Source organism: Cornus florida, unplaced genomic scaffold (genome assembly GCF_030987335.1).
Source record: "Cornus florida cultivar Cherokee Brave unplaced genomic scaffold, ASM3098733v1 CherokeeBrave_3.0.0_Hap2_Chr03, whole genome shotgun sequence".
Classification (NCBI taxonomy): Eukaryota; Viridiplantae; Streptophyta; class Magnoliopsida; order Cornales; family Cornaceae; genus Cornus; species Cornus florida.
The window spans coordinates 84737017-84745368 of NW_026775573.1; the positions used below are offsets into that span (position 1 = coordinate 84737017).

The window sequence follows — 8352 nt, forward strand, 5'->3', positions numbered from 1 at the left end:
TGAGCTTCACAAAATACCTGATTTTGCTCTGCGAAAATTCTGACCAGGTTGCACTTAAACAGCCATAACTTTTTCTATGGTTGGAATTTTTGAGCAAGGCTGGTGGCTTTAGATAGCTGACTTCAAGAAAATAAATTTAGACTCAAATTTCACCTCATTTGGAGTTTCATGGACTCAGTTATGTCTATTTGAAGTCATGCACTTTTTTCTGTCCAATCCAATTTAGCAGCAGCCTTCATGAAGCAAGAACAACCTCTATAAGAAATAGAGCCAGCTCTCTCAAGGCCAATGGAGAAGGCTCAATGAAAAATTAGAGAAGGCTCAAAGAATAGAGAAGGCTCAATGAAAAACTAGAGAAGGCTCTACAAAATTAGAGAAGGCTCAGGAAAGTAGAGAAGGCTCTACAAAACTAGAGAAGGCTCCATTTTTCTTTTGAGCCGTCTCCATTTTATAAAAAGAGCCTGCTCCACTTTTTTAATGGAGCCGCCTCCACTTTTGCAAAGAGCCGGCTCCTTTGAGGGTTTTGAATTATAACGGCAATTTTTCTGTATTTATTTCCTCTAACCACTTCTAACAGCTATATTGAGCTATGAAATTCTATAAATACAGAGGGGTTGTCTGCTGAATAAGTTGACCATTTTTGAGAGACATTATATTGCATCAAAGAGAGCTTTTGGCTTTACCATTATACATAGCTTTTGTTCTGGTTATACTCACTCATAGAGCCTCTATTCTGACATCAATCTTTATCTCATATACAAGCTTCCATAGTTGAATCAGAGTGAACTTCAGAGAGAATTTCATGAGCCTTTGCTAAACTTTTATTCTAGTATTTCATCAGAGCTTTTGTTCTGCATTTTCCTCATCATCTCTCATACATTTCATACTCAGAGTTTGAGCTTCACTTGATTTCATATATACTCTATTGTGAGGTTTGATTTGTATCAGTTCTTGAGAGGATTTCTTGTACTACAAATTCTATCTACAAATCTGTTGTAAGCCTAAAAGGAAGAGTTTCTCTTAGCAAAGAAATTGTAAGGGCTGGTGTGGCCTATGTAAAACTAAGAGAGGTGATCTCTTAGCAAGGATACTGTAAAGGGTTGGTGTGACCCAAAAGGAAGCCTAGGAGAAGGGTGTTCTCCTAGCAAGAAAGAGAAGCAAGGTCTTGCTTCAATTGAAGGTTTGCTCTCCACCATTAAGGAGAAGCTCTAAGGATTTTAGGAAGTCTCAAGAGGGATCTTGAGCCGAGGAGTAGGAGTTTTCGAACCTCGCAAAAATCGCTGTGTTATTGTTTGCAATCTCTCTTCCCTTATCTCTTTTACAAATGTGCTAAATTGATTATTTTCATATCTTGTTTATTGCATAATTGGTTATACTGTTGATTAGAAATTGTATTTCCATAATTTGCAAAAATTGGCCATTGAGTCTATTCACCCCCCCTCTAGAGTCAATTCTTGGGTAACAAATATAATGCACCTACTTGCATTCAATTGCTCCCATTTAGAGCACATCACTATGAGATTTAACCACAAACCATTTAAATGCTACCCAACTATCATGGAATTCCAAGTGAAGAAGCTTTCAAGCATTTGGATGAGTTTCTTGAAGTGTGTTCCACCGTGAAATACACGGACATGCCAAAAGAATTTTTAAGACTTAAAATTTTTCCTTTCACCCTTAAAGACAAGGCAAAATATTGGTTCAACAATCTTAGACCTTTTTTGATAACTTCTTGGGCAAAAATACAACAAGAGTTCTTGAAAAAGTACTACCCGATTTCTAAGACTAATGCCATGCGGACTTCCATTCGAGAATTTTCTCAAAGGGATGGGGAAATATTTCATAAGGCATGGGAAAGGTTTAATGATTTGCTTAGAAAGTGCCCTCATCATGACATACCTAAGTGGCAATTAGTTCAATATTTCTTTGAAAGTTTGCCGGATAGTCACAAGGGTATGGTTGATGTATTTATAAGGATGATGTGTGGCAATTGTATGAAAGCATGAGTGAGAATTCAGTGCATAGATCTTTATCCTCTAAAAATGGTAGAAATCTAGGTGGAAGGAAGAATGTTGGCTTATATTAAGTTGACAATTCCAATGATATAGCCGCCAAGATAAAGTCATTGTCTCAAAGGTTTGATCAATTTTTGATTAACCAAACTTCGGTGAATCAAATGTCTTCCTCCTCTAATCATGTTCATCATCGTGCATCTAATAAATCTTGCATAACTTGTTCAAGTGTTTTAAATTCTACTTCCAATTGTTCCCATGGACATGTGCAAAGTGAGCCCCATGAACAAGTCAATGCTACATTTGTCAACAAAGGGAATAATCCCTATGGCACTCATTACAATTCAAGTTGGAGGAACCATCCAAACTTCTCTTGAAAAAGCCAAGGGGAAGGCTCAAACCCTCCCCAAGGTGGTTTTCAAAACAAGTATGTTCCACCACCAATGCAAAGCCAAAGTTCCCAAGGTTTTAGATCATCATCATTTCAATCGCATGGTAATCAATTCTCTAATTCTCATTTTCCTAACCAATCATCATATTCTCAAGGAAATTCTAGGAGTCCCGCTTTTGAGGAGAAAGTGTTGACTATTATAGGCACTCTAGAGGGGAACACTCAATTGCTTCATTCCCATTCCCAATCCATTGCTAAGCTAGAAACCCAAGTCGAGCAAATAGCTAGTACTTTGAATGCTAGAGAGAAAGGGAAGATGTCTTTGAATGCACCACCAAAGCAACAATGTGTTGTGGAGACTCATTCCTCATCGGAAGGTCACACAATCGAACATGTCAATGCGGTGACAATCTTGAGAAGTGGGAGAATTGTGGACAACCAAGTGAGTATGTCTAAAGAAGAGAGTGAACCGCTGCAACCAAAAGTTGACACCCATCCCGTTTCACATCCTATTCCTCCTTCATTGCATGTGCATGACCCCTTTATGGAAAAAGTAATGGAAAATGATTTGAATAAAGTTTTGAAAGATGATTTGAAAAATTCTTATGATAGTTTGAAAAATTCTTGTGTTGAAAATTCTTTAAAGAAAAATTCTGAAAAAGCTTCTGAGCCTAAAACTCCATTTCCGGATGCTTTGAAAGGATCCATTTCTCTTGAAAAACAAAAGACCAAGACTAACGAAATCATTGATGTGTTTAGGCAAGTGAGATCAATCTTCCGCTTTTGGATGTAATTAAGCAAATTCTGGCTTATGCCAAAATTTTGAAAGATCTTTGCACCCAAAAGAGGAAGAACAAAAGCCAAGCACTAAGGAAAGTGGTCTTAACCGAGCAAGTGAGCTCCATTTTGCAACATAACACACTCCCAAAGTTTAAAGATCCCGTTTCACCTATTACTTCTTACATTATTGGTGACCATATCATTAATCGGGCTCTTCTCGACTTAGGAGCAAGTATCAACCTTGTTCCATATTTAGTATATGTCAAATTGGGCTTAGGAGACTTGAAACCGACGTCGGTAGTTTTGTAACTTGCAGACCGATCCATCAAAAAGCCCCAGGGTATCATTAAGGATGTTTTGATTAAGATTGATAAGTTCTTCTTCTCCGTTGAATTCGTTGTCATAAACACGGAACCGGTTCTGAATCCTAAGAGCCAAATTCCCGTTATCCTTGGCCATTTCTTCTTGGCAACCGCAAATGCTAACATAAATTGTAGGACGGGGATAATGAAAATCTCATTTGGGCATATGAAAGTGAAGTTGAACATCTTTAATCCGACCCTGAATTCCATAGACAAGCATGAAGAAGTGTGTGTTGTAGAAAAGTGCATTGACAATGAACTTGAAAAACGTGAGTTTTTGCTTGGAAGTTCTAAGAGTTCATCTTCAAATTTGAATTCAAGAATTGTAGTTTCAAAAGCAAAGTTTGAAAGGGCATGGAAGCCCAAGAATTGCCTTGATGAGATACCGTCAATTACCTTTGATCCCAATCCAACAAGTTCCTTAAAGAACTATTTGTTGGATGGGGTTCAAAGTGTTTTTCACCCCGCCAAGGAGGGGAAGCATAACAAGATATTTGATCTGGGCTAAATAAGCCCAATGTCTTGCTAGAGACGTTAAAGACTCCCAATGCTTCGTAGGGTTTACAACCTTATTCCTTCCTCATTTCTATTTTTACCTTTCATTTCTTACGACGTCTAGATATATTCTGGGTTCATACACATTGTTGGGGATTTTGGTTGAAAATGCCTGCACTTTCAGTACTAAAATGGGCATCTTGTGTCTGTTCAATTGATCTCAAAAGAGGTTCGATCGATCAAACTTTATTCCTGCATCAAACCTACATATTTCACCTCTCTGTCCCATCATGCGAAATGTTTTGTGATCGATCTGAAATTCCAAGATCGATCCAAATTCTTCTTGGATTGATCTTCAGTTCCAACACTTAGAAAATTTTTGAACCTTGCATAAAACAACTCTCTGTCTGATCGTTCGAACTTGTGTGCAAGTTTTTACCTAGTCGATCGATCGAAGCATCTTCCAGATCGATCTTAGATTGATCGATCTGTGTTCCTTTGTTGGCTTTGACTTTGACTTTGCCTGTATTTTGATTTTTTATTTTATTCTTATTCTTGTTTTGTTTTATTTTCAAAAAACTTCAATTAGATTTTTATTTTTAATCTTTACTTTTATATTCATTTTAAAATTCTCAAAATGTAAAAATATATTTTCTTTATTTTTATTTACAAATATTATTTAAAAAAAAAAAAATTCCAAAAACATGTTTTAGAGGGTTAGATCGATTTGAGTTCTTTTTAGATCGGTTTATGTTCGATTGGTTGAAGATATTTCCAGATCGATCGAACATGTCTGAGGCAGTTTTTAAAAATAGAAACCCTAGGGTCATTTGATCGATTTGGCCATCGATCTTGACCCTCATCGCCTCCCACCATTGCAACCCACCTTCCCAACCTTCGGCGAGCCTCCAGCAACCTTCCACAAGCTTCGAAACTTCATCTCCCATCTCAGATCTCCTCTTTCTCTCTCGGACCAGTTCTCTCATTGAGTTTTGGTAAGTTTGAGTTGTATTTTTGGATTTTAAGCTTTAATCACATGTTTTAGTGCTTTCCATGCTAGATCTAAGTTTCAATGTTGATTTCTTGCCATATATGAGCTTTGAACACATGTATATATATTTTTGTATATATATTTTGATTTTGATTTGATTTTGGGGGTCACGTGTCTATACAAGTGATCACTAATGTGTTGTTGTTGTGTAGGGGGACCCACAAGCTTGCTTGGGTACCCCCCGTGTCATCCACGTCACAGATCTGTAACTTTTCAAATTTCCTGAAGTAGTTTGATCGATCTAAGAAAGATCGATTGAACTTAGTTCTGATCGATCTGAGAGAGATTGATCTCATATTATCCTGATCGATCAAACCTCACAGATTTGCATATGTACACTTCACACATCATCTATAGTGTTCATGCTAGTTTCTTGATGGCTAATGCCTGTGTTTTCCACATTAGATGCATTCCATACTTACATTGTTTAGCATGCTTCACTTAGTCATTGTTTATTTAGCCGCATCATTGCTTGCATAGATTCATATCAATTATTCTGAGTTGTCTATCTTATTTGACATACATGTTTCTATATGTTGTGCTTTAATTCTTTATTATCTGATTACTGACTTTACAAGTGTTTCATTCTTTTGCAGGCCATGGCACGGGTTAAGACAGTTGCCTATTGACAGTATCCGAGGAGGATACGACAGCGTATAGAGGACCAGGTAGGACCTTTATATGCTCAGGATCCAGTTCTAGATCCATCTCCAGAGTATGTGGAGCATGTTGAGCAGCCTGAGCAGTTAGAGGGGTATCTTGAGCCAGCTCCAGCTCAGTCCTCATCAGCTGCATCTTTATCCCATTCACATGAGGCTGAGCATGTACTTTCTCCTTCGCCACCACCGACACAGCATGGCTAGGACCGAGATAGACCTCTCCTAAGATACTCACACCTTTAGGTGGTGCATGAGTCGGTGTTTGACATTACCTTCTTCTCCCGGTCAGTCTTGACTCAGGCAGCCTTTGACGACATCGAGCGGCGCGGCATTTCAGCCATTCTGGCGCCAGTTACTTATCTTGTCTTCTCGCGGCTAGTTCGATTGCTCTTCTAGAACCTCCGGCCAGCCCCGGGTAATCTATCAGAGTTGCAGACCACCATCGATGGCTACCCCATCCGGATCACAGTTGACACATTAGCCAGAGCTTCTCGGTGCCCTCATGTCTGCCCTCCTGACCTTCATTATCTTATCTTTAGGAGGCCTTCTGACGCAGACATGGCTGTTGCACTGACTAGCCACTGTGTAGCTGGCGAGACATTTGCCACATGGACTTATTTGCCTGATAATCTTTGGTTCTACATTCGATTTTGTACCAAAATGTATTTATGGCGGGCCATAAGATCCAGAGGCGTTCAAACTTCTTGGCTGCTTTATACGCATTCTATACAGGCCACTGGGTATCTATTCCAGCACTCTACTGGAGTGTTATGATGAAAATCTACACAGACTGCATCAGTAAGGCAAAGCCCAAATGGGCTAAATACCTTCCATTCGCTCATCTTATTACTCAGATCCTGTGAGACCAGCGCTTCCTTTTCTATCCATAGGAGTGTCCTGAGACAGGGGCCTACAGCTTCATCAAGAAGGACTGGAACAAGAGCTACAATGCTCTTATCAAGAGCCTGGAGGACGATGCTGTCTTAGCAGCTGAGGAGGTGGAGCTTGCAGAAATGGAGGCGGCAGCAACAGCAGCAGTGACAACAGAGCATGATCCAGCAGACCTACTGGCGGCTATGAACATGCATATGGATATTGATCTGGAGTGAGAGCCAGCACAGGAGTCACCACATCACTCTCAGGCAGGGTCGCCATTACATGTCTCGGAGCCTAGTCAAGATGAGCATCCTTCTTCTGACCCAGTCATACCTGACGCTCCAGCACAGACACCCGGCCTAGGAGAGCGTATACAGACCTTGGAAGACGCCGTTATCTCTCTTCGGTCCAATGTGGCTTCCCTTAGTACTGATGTGGCATCTCTCCGCTCAGATGTCATGGTTGTGCTGTGAGATATATCCAGAGATATTCAGGGATCACGTCTTGCTCGCCCAACCTCCTCTGCCTGATCTCTCTATCTCTCTACTTTCATTTATATATCTGTGATATTACTGTTACATTACTACTATTTTGATATTTTTGCGGCCAGTCTGTTGGCCCTGATACTGTGATGTGCTGTACATTATTTCTTTTTTTATGCATGATATTTTTAGATGTCTGGCTTTTACATTGATATATTTATCTGTGATTGACTCCATTTATCAGGTGCATCCCAGTGATTTCAGTGAGAGAGTGCTGCCTAAATTTTTTCAAAACCATCATTTTTCCTCTCTCCTTAGTTCATTTCTTATCCCATTTACATTTACATGTCCACTGCGCACTGTTATTATCCCTTTTGTTATCTGATGAGTTTTATTCTAGTGCCATCTTTTCAGGACCGCAGTTAATTCCAAGTTTGGAGGGTTATACCACCCACTTTGGATATTTGTGTCGCGGCCACTCTTTGCCTTAGTTGCACTGGTATACTCTTTCCTTTGTTCTCTTAGCACATTGAGGATATTGTGCCATTTAAGTTTGGGGGTAATGGTGTTAATTGCAGTATTTCATTTCAATTCAAAATTTTAAGCATGACTTGTGTATTTGAGGGATTTTCTATGATTGGTCCATAACTAGCTATGATTTGTATCTCCTGAGGACTATATTGCTTAAAATTTAAAAATTGCTAGACTTGAGAGTTCAATACTCCTTGTATGCCTTGTGGATGCCATTCAGGAGTAAATTTTATGAAAGATTGATATCGTGCTTGTACTTGTGGTCCACATCATCCTGATTTGTAATTGTTTTGAGATTCACTCTAGGATTCTACACTAGCACAGGCGCACACTAGCATTCATTTGTGGGGTACGTCCTTTGTTGATTATTGAATTGGTTATATCCCAATTGGGCTAGTAGTGAATTGAAAGCTTTCATTCTTGATAAAGGTGGATAACAAACCCTTTTCATTGAGTAGCCAGGATTCTAGCCTCATCAAGCACTGAATTTCTTGCGTCGAAAGGTGGAGGGCCCAAACTCTAGGTTAATAATTGAACTTGCTATAAAAAAAAAAAAGAAAAAAAAAAAAGAAGAAGAAGTTGCAAAAGCAATAAAAAGGTGATGACTTCTCCCAAAAGGTGAGAAGTGGGAAATAATTAAATGGAGGTTGTTTTGATTTGTAGCCTAGTTGATTTAAACTTGTAAGTCCTTAGGGGTGTTTGAACACCTAGTG

At 39.2% G+C, this 8352-nt stretch overlaps 1 pseudogene; it reads right to left on the reverse strand.

The window, feature by feature from the left end:
- Positions 1-1799: 1799 nt before the first annotated feature.
- LOC132301949 (small nucleolar RNA R71) lies at positions 1800-1897 on the reverse strand (annotated as a pseudogene).
- Positions 1898-8352: the final 6455 nt, after the last annotated feature.